The 17,996-nt window shown below is 42.2% G+C and overlaps 1 long non-coding RNA gene across 1 annotated transcript; it reads right to left on the bottom strand.

Moving 5' to 3' along the window:
* Positions 1–1,685: 1,685 nt before the first annotated feature.
* On the bottom strand, positions 1,686–5,009 carry LOC109447852 (uncharacterized). The gene is made up of 3 exons (XR_002137424.3): positions 4,871–5,009; positions 2,917–3,017; positions 1,686–1,832 (listed from the first exon to the last, which is right to left on the bottom strand). It is a non-coding gene; the product is annotated as an uncharacterized LOC109447852 (long non-coding RNA).
* Positions 5,010–17,996: the final 12,987 nt, after the last annotated feature.

Here is a 17,996-nt window from a genome sequence, read left to right as displayed (position 1 = left end):
TAAAGAGGCAATTCTATTTGTCTTCCCAGAGCCTTTGTTCCTGAGCAGGGCTGACATTCCAGTTTAGTACCAGCCTGCAGATTCGGGCTGGGCTTGGAAAGGGGCTGCTGTGGATGGCAGTGGCAGAAGCAGCTAGTTCTATGACATTCTTCTACTCTTCGTACATCCTATGACAGCCCCTGATTTTTATCCCCAGGCATAAAACCACGCTGGATAAAGGTTACATTCCCCAGTGTTCCCTGCAGCTGGCTGTGAATCCTGTGGATCTTGAGACAGGTCACCACACAAAAGTAATTTGGGAATTCAAACTGAACTATATAACATACAACCTGCCTAAGGGTAGCCTGGTTGAGGTTGGACACCCCAAGATTTCCTGAAACTTGAAAAGCAAGATGCTGGAAAAGAGCCATTTTTATAGCTGTGGACAGTTTTCATCCACCCAAAAGGTGAAGGCTTGACATTAACATTTGGGCAGACTAAGAAAACCTTTGCGTTACGCAAATATAAAGCAAGTTCTCACCCATGGCTCTTAAAGGAAACCTTGAGGTCACCTGAATGCACATGTTTTATCCTGAGAATAAAACACTTCTGTTTAGCAATGGCAATTGGGGGTTTGTTTTAGATAGCTAGTTCTCTGAAGACTGGGCTTCTTTGGGGAGAAACATTTTTTGTTTGAATTTAGATTTCACTATGCTTGTATATTATTGTTTATTCTTGGGATATGTGCATATGTAGGTTATGCATGTGTGTGTATTGTTGATATTCAAGCATTTGCTCAGATCAGGAGCTAAGACCTAGTCACTGATATTTTAGTCTGAGTTCTAAAGCAGAGCCTCAGATGAGGTTAGTAGGTGAGTGACTTATTCAGGAATGAACAGGGAAGAAAAGAGAATCAATACAGGTATGTGTTATCGAATTGGCCATTGCAAAGGGTGAGTGATTGCTCACTCCCTAGGAATTTCTGATAAGCCTTACTGAATGCTCCCAGAACCTCTCTCCTGAGGTAGGAAAGGGGAAGCATATATCTGTCAGCCTTTGACCTCTATCGTCAAGCGTTGCCCCAACAAGCATGAATTCTCCAGTCGTCTAAGTTGAGTATGCATCAGTATGTGGTGGTTCCTGCGTGAGTCTCTTGTAGAATCAAAGAAGCCCTGAGGCAAAAGTGAGAGGTGTGGGATAATAGGGTACAAGTTTGAGGGTGAGACACTGACAAGTTACCTTGTGCTAAGCTAGTAGATAGATGCCTGAGATAAACTGGTTAGAATTAAAGTGCAAGGTGAAGAGTATTTAAAGCAGTGCATAAGAGATGTCCAAAACACTGGGCTAAAAGGACATGAGGCCTGGTCATCACTACCATAGAGGTGGCCATGAAAGAGACTATGAAAAGGATTTGAGTTTGGTGTGGCTCATCTTAGGTTGCATGACATTATAGTGAAGACCCTGACACCTATCTCCTGCATGACTTTGAACAAATCACTTAATTTCTCCAAACCTCAGTGTCCTTATAAAACAGTAATGATAATAAGTGTAGTCACAGGTTGTTGAAGGATAAATTAGATGATGCTTGTGGAGAACATAACACAGTCCTTGTTGCATAGCAAGTGCCCAACAAATGTCATCTATCCCCCACTTCCTCCTCCTCCTCCTTTTCATCACCGCTGCCCAAATAACTCAAGTAGTGTGGGTACTTTTCACAATGATGGTTTATTTAAAGAAACAACTCTTTTTCCTTCCCCACCACATCCCTTGTCATCTCCAGTCACAGTTCCCCATTTTCATCTGTCTTCCTGGGCAAGGAGCTCCGAACTGTCACATCTTTGAAGACAGCAACTCTAGGAAGGGATGAGCAATTATTAGAGAAGGATGACACTTAAAATAACTCTTCCCCTGAGAAATGGACCAAAAAAAAATCATATGTGAGACCTGAATCCACTTGAATTGTCAAAATACAATTGAAAGGCAAAAGTTCCCAGTTCTGGGACTCAATAAGCACCTGCAAGGAGCCAGCAAGGTCAAAAGCATCCCAAGGATTGTAGGTGGATTAGACAAATAATACATTCTGAACACAAATGGATTATTTTTAAAGTATATGTTGATTCTGTTGTGTTTAATACAACTTAATTTGTAATCAAAACTGAATCACAGTAGCTTTTAATTATGCTTTTTTTTTTTTGCATTTAATAGCTACTGAAGATAAAGAAGCTATCATGTGAGGACCCTGAAATATTTTTACAGGAAAGAGATTTTCATAGGTCAATATGGCAATGTGCAAAGGCTTCAAATGAGCATACTCTTTAGTCATTAATTACACTTCTTAGAATTTATCCAAACAAAAATTAATTAGGTCATGTATACAAATTTAATATTCATTACACCATATTAATACTATAAAAATAGAACTATATTAAATATGTATTAATGGAGGTTGCTAAGTATATGAGCATATATGATGGACTTCAATAAGGCCAGTAAAGTTGATGGTATAGAAGCATTAGTGTTGGTATTAAAAGTTGTTTACTAGCTATTTCTAAGTGAAATAATCAAGAAATAAAAATAGATACAAGATTATCTCATTTTTATATTATATATTTGGGTGTGTGTTTAAAACATTCACCAAAGTATCAAGCAGACATCATTTTGGAATGGGGATTATAAGTGATTTTTATCTTCTTTTTGATCCAATAGCCTGATTTCTCTCTACAATATACTGGGTAATTCAATTATTTTAAAGGTTTGGAAACCACCACCCTGTGACAGATGCTTCTTTTTCTTGGGAAGGGTGAATGAAGAGGGAGAGACCACACAGAGAGAGGCTTCTGTCCTACCCATTTCTGGAAAGTCCCATCAGGGCCAAGGGTACAGCTTGCCTGGGGTGGACAAGGTTTGAGGCACCACGAAAAGGCCTGATGTTATTACCTGTCCTTAGTCTGCAGCACAGACGTGGCCGCACCCATTGCTGACACAATGCTCCCCTGGATCACAGTCCCAGTCACTACTGCAGAGCTCAACGCAGGTGCCTACATGAGAACAGACCAACTGAAGACGGCCATGCTTTAGGCACAGAGAGGGCAGCCCTTGATTAAGGAGCCAGCTCTACTTTTTTCTTTTAGTTCAATATATAATGTAATGTAAATGATTGCTGGCAGAATACTCATTAACACCTTATATATATCTGTTAAAAACAATGCATGCCCATAATCCCAGTAAAGCAAGCCCTGCTTTAAAGATGTGTAGGAAGGGGGCCTGGTGGGAGGTCTCATACTATGTACTTGCAGACCTCAGAGAAAATCAATGCCATGCCTCCATGTTTCTATTAACTGTTGTCAACTCATGGTGAGAAGGGTAAAGACTTCTTGTCCCCACTCACGGCAGTTGGGTCACTCATTATACTGTTCATGTCTTACTATGTATAAAGCATAGACATACATTATTCAGGAAATGCAAAGATGTAAGATAGGGTCATTCATTACCTTTAAGCAGCTTAAAGTCTATCAATGCAAATAAGACTTAAGTTTTAAGTACTAAAAGCAAAGCAGTTTGTGACAAGTGTCCCGAGAGAGGTATATCCAAAGGATTAAAGGGGCTCAGAAGAAAGAAGACATTACTCTCAATTAGTTTAATCAGAAAAGGCGAGTCTTGAAGTATAAAAATCTTCTTAAGGCAGAACTGAGGAGGGTAGTAAAGTTTTGACAGAAGAGTAAAGAATTACTAGCAAAAGTTCACGAACAGGGCTGGGCTAGGGAGAGGCACACAAGGTGCCTTAGGAGCAAAATTTAAGGAGGTCCTTGCACTACCCTAAGAGCGAGCACCTCCCTAAATCTTGTGCCCTCGGTGCCTCCTCTGCCTCCACACCTGAAATACAAGGAATATGGGAGCACTGGCAAATGGAAGGCTGGGTAAGTATTAGGGAACAGTTGGAAGCAAAGCAGGAAAAGTAGGCAGGGGACAAAGTTACAGAGACTGGAGCTTGACCTGAGGCGTTTGGGTTTCGTTTGGTAGGCCAAGAGAGGGACGCGATTGCTGTTTACTTACAAAGATTATTCTGCTGTGAGGGCACAGAAAGAGCCATGATTCAACAAGCAAGCAAACTTCAGAAAGAAGAGAGAGGCAGGGAGAGCTGCTGGGAAGTTATTGTGTTGGTCCACGTGTTGGGTAACCAGCGCTGGAAATGCAGTGGGGCAATGGTGGGTGGAAAGGAAGGAACAGCTGCAAGAGACAATTTCAAAGAATGGATGGTGTTTGGCAACCAGCTGCATGTACGGGGAGGAAAGCAAAGAAGAGAGAGGAGTAAGAGTTGCATCCAATAATCTTTAGGGAGAAGAAAGAGATACAGTGAAGAAAATCCAAGAGAAAAGAAAGTTTGAGGATTGATGGAGTGGCAAAAAAAATGTCAGATGTTGCAGAGGTTAAAGACTTTGGCTCCTGATAAAAATCATGAGATCTGTGAACAGGACCCGGGAGAGAAGTTTAAGAAAATATTTTCTCTAGACAATCCAATCTGTTTGTAGAGAGGCAGAAACCGAGAGAGAGAGAGAGAGAGAGAGAGAGAGAGAGAGAGAGAGAGAGAGAGAGAGAGAGAGAGAGAGAGAGAGAGAGAGAGGCTGCGGAGATAGAGGATGGCTGATGAGGGGGTAGAAAGGGAGAAGTGGAGGGGAGTTCAGATGGAAGGGTGACCCAAAGAAAGGAGGGGGAGAAAATGAAGACAGAAGAAGAGAGATTCTGTAGTTAAGGTGGGTCCCTGCAGTGACTAGAATTCTTTTTCCTTCTCTTGTTTCTTTCCCTCCTCCCCCTGCACACACTGGGCCCTGATGTCCTACTTTCTGTCTCCCTCATTTAAAGAAGACTGGAGTTGCCTTCCTCCTGGACTCACCCAAAAGTTGCAACTGTCTCACGGCAGCCTGGACCTCCTGTCCCTCTAGGCTGAGGGTGAGGAGCAGTGCAAGGAGGAAGAAGCCTACGGACTTCATGGTGCTGTCGGAAGTCTTTGGTAAAAAGGCAGCAGGGCTGAGAACAGCTGAAATTTATACGCTTCCGCCCTCTGAGTTGAAATGTAAGGCCAGGGGTGGGACTAGGGACTGTGGGAGGCTGAACCCTGCTTGAATATTTGTGGAGAACACAAACCACGTGTACCCTGGCCGGTGCCACATTGTTACCTAAGCAAGTCTCTGAGCCAAGGGAACACCCTCTCTGACCGACAAGTAAGACTCCTAAGAAAAGTGCGACTAAAACAGAGAGCGTCATAACTTTTATTATGTACTTTCATTCACTCGTTTTTCAACACAAGTATCAGATGTCTCTTCTGGGCCAAGGATGTACTAAGCATGAGGAATATAGACATTACAACCTAGAAACTGGGTGCTAGCTAGTGAGGATGCAGTATGTTCTTTCACGTCTCCCCTCCCGGCGCTGGACCCTAGTGCCTCTGGTATTGATGGAAGGGAGAAGCAGTAAGAGAGCCAGCAGGGGTGCTCCTAGGTCACCTGCATGTGGTAAGAAGGTGACCTCAGTGTCCTTCTGGCTTCAGCCTGATTCTCTCCATTGCTGGATACCTAGGCAGATGTAGTATCTTTGCCTAGCTCATACATGTCATTTTCTCAACATAGAATTTCACTTCATCTTGTCCACCTTCATTTCTGAGAACCCAAACTCCCGATACACATGTTCAACTCTTCCAGAATGTCTGTCATCAGGCATTCTGAGGGGGGTGGGGTGAGCCTGCAGGAACCAACCAGCTGGCAAGTGAGATTTCTTTTGTCTCCTCCTTGCGGGCACTCCTGATCTAGATGAGTGATTTTTTAAAACACAGTTGGTTTTGGGGAGAATATGTCCTCTTCCCTCCCCAGTGGCAGTTGGGGTGGGGAGAGGCATGTGTAACTTTTGGCCGCGAACACTGTATCCCACGAAATGTCTTACTTACATGTGTGAGATAAGGGCTGACTGGGAAAGGCAGGACCAGTTTGCAGCCTCTTAATAAGACCCTGGGGAGATGACTGACTTCTCTTTAGAACGTGGAGTACTTGATGTTGCACCAAGAACCCTTGTTCCAATTCTGGGGCTACAGGAAGAGGCCCTCCCTGTTATGCTTTATTTGTCACAGTTTTTGAAATGCAACCAAATGGAGGTGTTTCGGGCAAACAACTGACCTCATAAATTAGTTTCCCTGGGTGGGTGCAAGTCAGAAAATAATTTTGTAAACTGCCTTAACTCAACCCTGCCTATCCCCAAACTGAAATTGGTTGGTGTCCAATTTCTGGAACAGAGTCAGGACCAGAAAGAAACCTAAGCACTGAAAGATTATAGTGATAGTCTACATATGTAAGTGTAAATTTTAAAAAATGCTAAAACTTGAAAGAAAAGTAGTTTTCGAAATTGCACAAAACTCAAACGTATGTTGAAATTATACTCCTTTCTTTTCAGATGTCCTCTTTTCTGATTTTGCGTTGAGTGCCTGTTTTGCTGGTGCCCTCAGCACACGCTCAGTTTGGCCTTTGGGTTACTCGACCTAACTGGGGCCTTCAGCACCTTGGCAATAGGGCCCTCGCCTGACTCCCTGCCTCCTCCCTCGCTCCTCATGCCCAGTCCCCTCCCCAACCACTTGCTCTGGCTGCCTCCCCTCGCCAAGTACTCCATGCTTTTATAAACTGCTTCAAGCTGTTCCTTGAACTTGGAATTCCTTTTCCCTTTCTTTCTCTGACATATCTAAAAAGGCTCGTACAAATGTCACTTCCAAAACGCTCCTGGATTTAACTTGGCATGTGGCTATTTTGTACATTTAAGCCTTGTTGGTCTATAAAGTCTAAAGAAACTTAATTTATCCGGTGACAAAAAAAAACCCAAAAAACCTCAACCACATCCGTGTCTGAATAGAAGCCTACCTTAGACGTGAGCCAAGGGTGTAACAATTCATAAATGCCATTTATTGAGTGCTTGCTTTATTCAAGGCTAAGCTCTTTACAAACACCTAATTTTATCCTAACAAGGATGTGAGGCGGTTTGTCAGAATTAGGACTGTGATTGCTAAAGGAGAGAATTTAGTATGAAGAGGAAAGGGTGTCATCTCTGCTTCACTTTCCTACCTATTTCGTCTGTCTCTTTCTGCTGACCATCCTCGTATGTTGGGGGGAATATGTCAGGACTCCATCCCTGAGTCCCCAAATTCAAGCTCAATCCAGAAAGTACAAGATTTTCTCATTCTGAAATCTAGAATGCTTAGGGGAGAGAATTTGATTGACCTGGCTTGAGTCAGATGTCACATCCTCCACCCCACTTCCTGACTGATACAAACAAAGCTGCTGAGGGGTGTGTGTGTGTGTGTGTGTGTGTGTGTGTGTGTTAAGGGAGCAGCATTCAGGAAGCCATTGTAATTAGGAAGACAACCTACATGGTTTCCAGCCATTATTATTGCTATTTTACAGTAGAAAAAACTAAGTCACAGAGAGGTTTGGTAACATACCCCAAATAATAGTTCAAGGGCAGAACCAAGATCAAATTCCAAAGACAGTGCTCTTAACTAGTACACATTACTGTCAGGCTAGGTCCAAATGCTTAGAAAATAATTTTGACTCCTCTCTGGGACACAGATAAATGAGCTTCTGAGGACACAGAATTCTACTTCATCTAGCATGGTGCTAATTAAAAAAATTTTAGCAGAGCACACTGCATTGAGCTAAGCTGCTTGCTATAGAGAATCTGATTGCCCAATCAGATCAAAGTTAGGACTCATTCACCTAAAACTGTAACTCTGGTTTTAAGAGAGTTGTGGAACAGCATGTGGCCCTTATTCCTTGCTGTTTACTAAAGCCATTCCAAGGTTGTAAAAATAAGACCAATGAAAGTATAGCATAGTCCATAAGTGTGAAGACTCGAGTGCAACAGATCTGATTTTCTCCTGGTTCCACTGTTTGCTAGCTGTGTGACCTTCAGAAAATTAATTTCCCTTTGTGAGCCTCACTTCCTCATCTGTAAAGTGTGTGTCATAATTCCTATCTCGCAGGGTTGTTGGGCAGATTAAAAGAACATACATTTTTACATACTTACTCCTGGCAGAGTCCTCAAAACTAGCTGGTACTATTATTATTAATGTCTATGAAAGGGAATGGATGTCTTTCTATTCCCTATAGCAGAGCACTTATAGATAGCTTGTGCAAAACTGTATCAGGGTACTTTGTACCACTGAAGCTGTGAAACTGTGTGACACGAAGAAACTATTAAAGTCACCAGATCTAAGACAAGGTCCCTATGTCATCCTAGCAGAAGTACAGCCTCGTCCCATCCGTGGCAGTGAGACCAACGTTGTGCTTCAGAGGCTCTCGTGGCCATTGTAACCAGTGTCCTTTTGGGTCAAAGGGATGTCTCCTCTTGTTTAAGTGACTTGGCTGAGTTTGCTGCTTGTGCTTTTAGTCACATATCAGGATCAAGACCTCAGTTACCACCAATTTACAGATTTAAAAAAACGTATTTGGCAGGAAAGAAAATCACTCTGAGGGAGAAAAGGTTTGGTCTGGGGCACTGTTGAGGGCAAAGTGGGGGGCAATTTGGGGTATAGCTTGTTAAGGGACCTCTCAAATGTTCTTCTGATCTAGCTGTGCAGAGGATTGAGCAGAAAGGTTGTTAGGGAAATGGGGGTAGGGTACCCCGAAAGAGTAAGCCAAATTAAAGAGAATGTGCAACCAGAGCCTTTTTAGGGAACTGAGAGTGAACCATCCTGTTTTGTGTCCTAGTAGTAAAGTGCAGGAGAGGGAAACTATGTCAAATCCTGACAATCTGCAGAGGAAATCAACACCCTTGATTCTGTTGACCAGCTGTGAGACTGGCATCCCTGTGGCATTGGGAAACTGGGCCAATATGGACGCAACCTCACTCCCAGTGAGCCGGGCTATGAGACCTATGGTTGGGGTCTGGTCTGAGGCTCCCAGGCCTGGTGGGAGGGGAGTTCAGATCCCAGGTTTCCTGCTCCTGGCTCATGGAGAGATTGCTGGGTAAACGAGCTCACCTCCTGTGTGATTCCAGAGTTTGCCAACCATTGAGGGAAGAGGGAAAGAAATAATCTCTGCTACATCTCCATATAAACATTGGCTTCCTGAAGCATCAACTTCTCCAGGGCAGTTTCCTTGTTTGGAACATGGAGTTTCTTATACAAATAAAGTAAATAGAGAATCAAGGCTGATCCACATCAAACAATGTGTCAGAGCAGAGTCTGTCTGCTCCTTTCCAGTTTTTGTTTCATTTCCTGCTTCTGGGTGACACAAATGAAATTAGCCTCATTTGGAGGAAAAGAGGAGCGAGGAGGAGTGAACCCTAAGACTCTTCTTGCTCGTCCCAGCTCCCATGAGCTCAGCTGCAGAGCAACCCAGGCAATGACAGTCATTGTTTTTCTGGGCACTTATTCCTCACCAGATGTTTATACTACACGCATTCATATATTTCATTTAATCTTCATGCAACACAGTCACAGAGATATCATTTTCTAGATTTCACTGATGAGGAAACAGAGTTTAAAAAAATCAAATGTTTCCCAAGCTTCAGAGCAACGTTTCGAAATTGAGTCCTAATACTGTGTGAGGTTGCCACCCACTTAGAGGGTTTCCTATTACTTCATTCTTTTCCCTACTGTTAATTTTTTTTTTAAATTGTGTGCTAAGCTCAGGGCCAAATCCATGATAAATATTAGCTCACTGTGTCCTCACCATAACCCCTGAGGTAGATGCTACCCGCCTTGGCAGATAAGGAACCTAAGGTAAAGTATCTTGCCCTAAACCCCACACTGACGAGCTGCAGGGGGAGCACTGAAGGCTCTGGAGCCCTATGTCTCCCATGTTGCCAAGTGCAGGCCTGGGATAAATCCTGACTAGGCCTCTCACTGTTTTTGTAACCATGAGCAATTTGTGGGTCACTTAAGCCCAAGGATCCTCAGTTTCTTTATCTGGGCATAATAAGGAGGTCTGAAAGACTTAGCGAGGAGAATCATCACGCAGGCATTGGTTAGGACACTAACAATCAACAAAATCACACCTAAAATGTCCACTAGAAGGTGATTTACTGAGGTGATGTGGTACAGTCTATATGGCGGAATGCATTAAACTCAATTAAGTAAATAAATAAATGTATTAAATTTAATAATTACATATATTACATTAAATATATCAAATAAGTGTTGATGGTGAAAGATGCTCACGATAGAACTTGAGTTCTAAAAAGGTATTTCTGGAATGACTATTTTTGGTTAAAAATATAATAATAGTAAATTAATAAATAATAAATATAATGCTGTCGAAAGGTTAATTGTTTTCTAGACAGTCAAACTGTTGATGATTATATAAAATCATATCATGTATATAATGATCATATCAGAATCATAATATATATGTACATATATATACATATATACGTTCATCAGTAGTTTCTGATTTTTATATAATGAACATTACTTGTGGGGGAAAAAGGGAAATGATGAAAGGTCTTTTCATGGGGTCTTTATCAATGAGATGCTGGGCACACAGCTCTGTGACCTGTTTTCCCTCTGGAAGGGCAGGAGTGGAGGCACAGGCCCCAGGAACACCGACAGGTTTCTGTCCCATTTCTGAGCATCAGCACAGTTTTGGAAAGACCAGGGAGGTGAACCCTGGGTACAACTGGTCAGGGGAATTAGGCAGGGCTCCTGGTCTTAGCTGCGTCGGGGACAAGGGACGAGGGGAGCAGACCTGGCTGCAGCCCTTCCTGCTGCACCGTCGTCTGGCCTCACAGTCCCGGTCTTTCCTACCCTGGAGCTCACAGATGCCTGACAGAGAAGATGCATCAAAAACTTAAACCTCAGGAGCAGGTGCCAGGAAGGGGATGAAGCAAAGATGGAATGGAGCTCCTCCTAAGAGGTAGCTTCTGCATTTTACAACTTTAACAAATTCTGTAATTATTAAAATGTCTACCATTGCAAAAAAGTTCACTATCTATGTAGAACTTTGCAGTTTATAAAATGCTTTCACAATGGACCTGACACAATGAAGATGACATTTGTCTGAGGTGTCCATCCCGTGCATCTTTGGTTCCTGATTCTTCCCAGTTTCTGGCTGCCCAGTGACTCCCCCACTCATCAAGTCAACAGCAAGCCCCTGTTGTGTGGGGAGGGCACACCAGCCTGGAATAACCGGCTCAGGGCTCAGCAGTGACTTCAAATTAGACTCTGTTGAATTAGGGAACAATGGGCTCTGCTGAGAGAAAAGTTTTTCTAAGTTTCAGAAGCGCCACATTATATATAAGAACAAGGGTTCGAGATCTGAGCATAGAGTAGACACAGGATGATATGAATTCTTGTCCCAGAGAGAAGGGGAAAGTTCATGGTTAATGAGGAAGAGGAGGTAAAGAAGGGGTATGGATGGGAAGGAAGGAAGGAAGGAAGGAAGGAAGGAAGGAAGGAAGGAAGGGAAGAAGGAAGGAGATGGGGAGGGAGAGAGAGAGAGAGGGAGAGGAGAGGAAGGGGGAGAGAATATTTATGAAAAAAAATATTCATAACCTTTGACCTTACTCACAGGAATTTTATAGGAAACATTTCCTATTTTATAGGAAACAGTTACACAGGTGGAGAAAAATATAAATTCATGTTTATTACAGCAACCTGCACAATAGCACAAAATGTCAAGCACATAAATGGTCCCCAAAATGGTATTGGCTAAATGAATTACAGTAAATTCATTCAATAGTAATCATATAACCAAAAAGAAATGAGATCTATTTGTGCGGACATGGAAAGATGTCCACAGCTAATGTTAAATTGTAAGACATACCATATTATGCCCAATAGGATACTTTATGTGAGAGAATATGATCTATGTCAGTTTATGCAAATAGAGGCCACAGTGGAGGGTCTGTGCTAATTTCACGATGACTCACAGGCAGACCTGGGCTCTCCTACTCATTCTCTCTGTGGCCATGGGTAAGCCATTTAACTGCTGTAGCCTCAGTTTCTTCATCTGTGTAACAGTGATACTATCAACTACTCTTCCGGGCAACTCTGAGATTTAAAAGCAATAATCTTAGAACTTGCTTGGCAAATGGCCAGAGCTCAGACCTTGGTGTTTCTTCCCACAGTGATTGTATGTCTTTGGGGGAAGGAGGAAGTTGTCTGAGGTTGGTCAATCCTCCTAGGTACCAAATATAGAATAAGTACAAGCTACGTTTTTCAAACACATGTGGAACTTGTATCCAATAAAATACAAAGCAGTTTAACAGCATCACTGGGTCAGTGGGATGCTGCAACCATTATGTGGCTTGCCTAACATTTTTTACGTTATAATTGTCCTCAGGGGGCAATTTGAAAATAAGAATCCAAACACTTAAAGGTGTCCATGGCCATGGGTTTGAATAGAGGCTCGTCAATAGGCCTCCAAACAGAGACTGAGGTAATAACAAGAGAAGGTCTACAGCAGCTCAGGGGTTCAATTGGAGATTTGTGGGACTCCAGACATTCTGGATTCTCACCGTCACATGAGGGTGATGCTTCTGTCTTGATGAAGGCCATCTTTAGAAATGGAGTCTCTCTGGCTCGCATGCTCCCAGCATTTTTTCCTGCCATTTAGCGAGTACTGGTTATTGTGCCAGTTCTAGGAAAGTGACTCATTGTGATCTCATTTATCTGTCACAGATCCCTGTGAAGTAGTTATTCTTAATTCCAGTAAACAGAAACTGAGGCTGTGGGGGCCTTAGCAATTTACACGAGACTACAGAGCTAGGGGAAAGGTGGACATAGACTCTGTAGGAAGTCTGACTTCCAAAGGAAGATTGGAAGAGATGTCTCCTCACTACCTCCGCCAAGTCTCTGTGGAGCTGCAGCCGTGTTCACCCACAAACCAGGACAATGATGACATCCCAGGAGTAGCTGCCCCAGTCCGAGGCCCCAGGGCCTCCTCAGGATGGGGCTGTGTGAGTCCTGACTGGGGGAAATGAGGGGGATTTGTGGAGAAAGCCTGGCCAGCCACCCAGAGGTGGGGGAACCCCCTGGGACAGAGATCGTTTGTTCCAGTTGGGCTTTTCAGAGAACAGGAAAAGATGGGTCTGAGCAGAAAGGAGAGGTCCCAAATGGGGAGCTTGGCCATCAGAGTGAGTCAGAGCATGGCCAGCAGCTGCCATGTCAGGTATCTTATAAATAGCTCCATGCTTCTGATACTTTTGAAGGGTATTTATAGGCCAGTAGGAAATATGAGTCTAAAGCCTTAAAAATAGGCAGGACTCTGGGCTTTAATAAAGACTATGGACCTACAGAGAGGCTACACAAGATCACAAAATGGTCCCACAGCCAAGAAGTGGCAATACCTGAAACCAGAAGGATGTCTGCATGACTGCAGGCCTCAGGATCTTCACCTCCACACGATGCTAATGCTCTCTACTGACCAAGGGAACTTCAGGAAAGACGTATATCTAGCACCAGCCCCTCACCTGTTTCTTGGCTATCATTTATTGAGCACTTGCTATGTGCCAGGCATTGGGCTAAGTGTTTAGCACAATCTCATGCAATCCTTAGAACAACTGTGTGAGTCAGGAACTATTATCCCCATTTTAGGATGAGAAATTGAGGCTCTGGGGTTTGAGCAACTTGTACCAAACCACAGAGCTAAGAAAACGAGGGGTCAGGGTTTGAATCGCGTCTGTGTGACCTCAAGCATCCTTCTGCTATATTGCTGCCAAGTCTCTGCGGAGCTAGCAGCCAGGTGCACCCATGAACCAGGACAATATGAACCAGCCCTAGGAATAGCTGTCCCCAGTCAAAAGCCCCTGTGGCTTCCTGTCTTAGCTCCTCAGGATGGGGATGTGTGAGTCCTGACTAGGGAAAAGGAGGGGAGTTTTGGAGGAAGTCCAGTCAGCCAGCCAGAATCAGGGAAACCCCACTGGGATAGAGCTTACTTGCTCTAGTTGGGCCTTTTAGAGAACAGGAAAAAACGGGTGTGAGCAGGAAGGAGTGGTCCCAAATGGAGAGCTTGACCATGAGAATGTGTCTGAGTATGGCCAGCAACTATCAGACCAAGACACACACTTGTGGTCATTCTATGCAAAGATGCTGGGTGGGGTATTTTTTCTTTCTTATAGTTTGAATGGTTTGGAGGAAAATGCAGAATGATGCGGATAGCATTCCTTCATAATTACTTCACCGAGGGAGGCAGGCAGCATGCAAGAAAGTGTTCTGGCTTTGGACGTGAAGAACCATTTATTAACTGCCTGATACAAGATAAGCATATAATCTATTTGAGGCCCAGTTTCAAAGCACTTGCAGTAAGAATAATAATATTTACTTCGAGAAGGTGTTACGGAGATTAAAAGCAAAAGTGTGAGATTTACAGATATTGCTACCTCATCACCTCTAGGTAGTCCTGCCACGTAGGTCATGCACTGGATGGTGATAGCCAGCAGATGGCGCAATGGGGCTAATGCCATCCCAGGCTTTGCTCCTGAGCCAGGCAGGCACTCAGGTTTTGCTTTCCCTGGAGGGAGAGAGGACACCAATCTTTAGTGCAAACTGGGAACACTGTTAGGTCAGATAGCTCCTGGTGTCACTGTTTACAGTGTGATCCAAGTGACTTAAGGAAGAGGGTAGAGAGGAATCATGGCAAGGTGAGAAAAATAAAAAAGCATTTGATCCATCCCTCAGTTTCCTCATCTGTAAAACAGAGATGAGATGAATACCTACATCTTTCATAACTAAAGCTCTCAAAGTTGAGTAAAATAATGTATTTGAAAAGGCCTGGCACAGAGAGGTTGCCAAATGTGTGTTTTTCACTCTCTTCCCACTCTGAGGGATGCCAACTCATTGCAAAGGATTATTGAAACATTCCCTAAAATCAAGTAAATATTTCATAAACACAGCTAAAGATGTTTTTAAAATGTATGATTTAAAACTGAAAATGTATATGAAATTATTATTATTGTTAAATAGTGAAAAACTAAAATATACCCAGCATTTTGAGGTTTATTAAGCTTTTTGGTATTAAAAAAAAACACATCCTCACAAAAGCAAGTTGCCAATGTATCTTTGGATTGAAAAAAATACATACCCTTTGAGCCAGCAATAGCATTTCCTAAGGTAATAATCAAGGGTGCATGGAAAGATTTAGTTTCAAGGGAATTGTTTGATAGCAAAATGTTAGAGAAGCCTAAATGTCCATTGGTCAAGAATTAGTAAGCAAAATATGGTATATCCACAATGAAAATCCTTTGAAGGCTTTGGGGAAAAATAGAGTTGTAGAAATACATCCACAGTCATGGAAAACTGTTCATTACTTATTATTGAGGGTAAAGAAAACAAAAGAAAAGTTTAAAACTGTTGGTGGGGTGTGATGCAATGATTATTTTTGCACCACACCCTCTGAATATATACATATATACCGGTGGTGCCAAAAAAAATGTATACAAGTGGACACTTTGATCAGTGTTGCTCAAGCAGTAGTTCACCATAATCAGAAGTGTCTGGACGCTGATGGGAACCACTTTGAGCACCTCTTGTAATTGCAGAAGTCAAATGTGACTTGTATTCATCTTCTGTTATCAGTATATATTGAATGTTACAATTTTAATACAGTTTTCCTTTCTTTAAATGTGTATACATTTTTTTGGCACCCTCTGTATAAAGATATGAACAAACATGTAACTATGTTTATCTCCTGGCAATGGGATTACAGGAACATTTTGCCATTGATTTCTTCTGTAGTTTCTATAATGAGTATATATTCCTTGAGAAAGAGGAAATGAACACTTTTTTCAGGATTCTCATATTTGAAAATGTTGGGAGAAAGGGCCTTATGACCAACTTTTCCCTCAGAAAGGGCAGGAGGGAGACCTCAGGCATTCAAGTGTATTCTGCCACCTTTCTGGGTGAGCATACAACTGTGAAAACTCAGATGGTGCCAAACTCTTAATTCTCCCTGGACAGGCCAGGATGGAAGGAAGTCAAGACTTACCTACTTAAATGATGGGGAGCAGACATGACCACAGCCCTTCCTGATGCACTGTTTGCCTTCTGCACAGTCCCTGACCGCTCTGCATTGGCTCATACCTGCCTGATGAGAGGACAGACTCTATTAAAAGCTTTAAAGTTACAATGAGAAAATAAATTCTTTAAATGTCTTTACAATAGCATCTAAAACCATCAATTACCTAAGTATAAATCTAACCAATTATGTTCAGAAAACTACATGATATTACTAAGAAAAAAATTTTTAACATCTTAGTAAATGGAATGATATGCCATGGATTAGAAGACTCATGACTATAAAGATGTCAGTTTTTCCCAAATTGAAATTTAATATAATTCCAATAAAAATATTAGAAGGATTTTTTATGAAAATTAATAAACTGATTCTAAAACTTACATGAAAGTCCCCAAAATCAAGAATAATCAAGACAATCTTTTTTTTCATTTTCCAATCACAGTTGACATACAATATTATATTAGTTTCAGGTGTACAACATAGTGATTAAACATTTATATAACTTACAAAGTGTTCACCTCGAATCAAGACAATCTCGAAGTTGGTGGAGGTTCGAGGCAGGGAGGAAGGAAAAGAGGAAATTAGCTAATTCTGACTATTCCTCATAGATAATAATCCACAAAAAGAAGGGACCAAGGTGGTACTTAAAAGTCTTACTATAAGGTAAGTATTAAAAATGTAAACCTTTCTAAATACAAAACTTATAGTAAGAGAGAGAGAAACGGAGACAGAGAGATTTCACAAATAAAAGATTACACAGTGAAAGATCATATATCTAATAAAGAGGGAATAAAACTGTACCAGTAAATATATAAACAAAAAGGTAGGCTAAACCATACAATTAAAAGGAGTTCTTCTCATTTAGAGATAATATAGAAATAATATGTAATGAAATTATGTCTGGAATTTGCTTCAAAATAACACGGGATGAGGGGAAGTGGATGGGATTAGAGATGAAAAAAGAATGATCACATATTAATAATGGTTGAAGTTGGGTGATGGGAAGGTGGTCTATCGTTTTATTTTCTATCCTCTTTGTGTGTGTTTAAAATTTACCATAATAAAAAGTCTTAAAATATAATGCGTTGAGGACGTTCAAAATATTTCAATGAGTAAAAAATGTGAAGTTACTAACATGTTCGTACACACAGACAGAAATACGGAAAGATACATGCGTACAGTGAAAGATTAACGATGCTTCTCTGGGCGATGAGATTGGCGGTGCCATTTATTTATTTGTTTATATAGTTTGGACCGTAGAGTCTTGTTTTTCAACCATAAATATGTATTTGGGGAGGATAAAAACAGTAAAAATGATTCTTAAAAAGAAGTTTCCATACTGAAAAAATGTTGAGAACCACTGAACGCAAGGGGAATAGGGATGTAGGAGTCCAAAGCACCCCATTTAGTTTACATTTTATGATGAAAACTTTTAAAACCATACTCAAGAGTTCATTCCTATTTAACACACTTTGGGGAAGGTTGGGCAGGACCAAGCACATACTCCCATTGGGCTGAGGAAATCAGATAGGGCTCTCCCCCTACCTTTCTCTGGGGCTGGTGAGCAGACCTGGCCACGCCCACTGTCGCTGTACATCTGGTTTCCTTGGCACTGCGCCACCCAAATACCTTCCCCAGAACTTCAGCAGACGTCTGTGTAGAGAGGGCAGAGGTGTTCCTTTGGCTCTGGGAGGATGACAGGGGGCTTTCCCTCCACCCACAGCAGGTCACCAGCCCCCCCCCCCCCCCCCCCCCCCCCGCCATAGCCGTTCTGATCTGTGGGACATTCATTATCCTCGGTGCATGTTATGAAGCAAGCACCAGAGATTCTGTTTGGCTCTTCTGGGCAGGTCTCGATCTTAGTGTCTCTATAATACACGACAATTGTTTGTGAGTCGAGGCTTAAAAAACAACCTATAGCTCCTCACGTGAGATCCCCCATTCTGTCCCCAACTATTCCAACTGCAACAAAATCCCACTCAACCTACGCTGAGGCTTGGAAAGACAATGTTCATATTGAATCGAAGG

Source organism: Rhinolophus sinicus, chromosome 12, assembly GCF_057876585.1.
Source record: "Rhinolophus sinicus isolate RSI-liver-muscle chromosome 12, RSI-T2T, whole genome shotgun sequence".
NCBI classification, from domain to species: Eukaryota; Metazoa; Chordata; class Mammalia; order Chiroptera; family Rhinolophidae; genus Rhinolophus; species Rhinolophus sinicus.
This window is presented reverse-complemented; position numbering and strand designations above follow the sequence as displayed.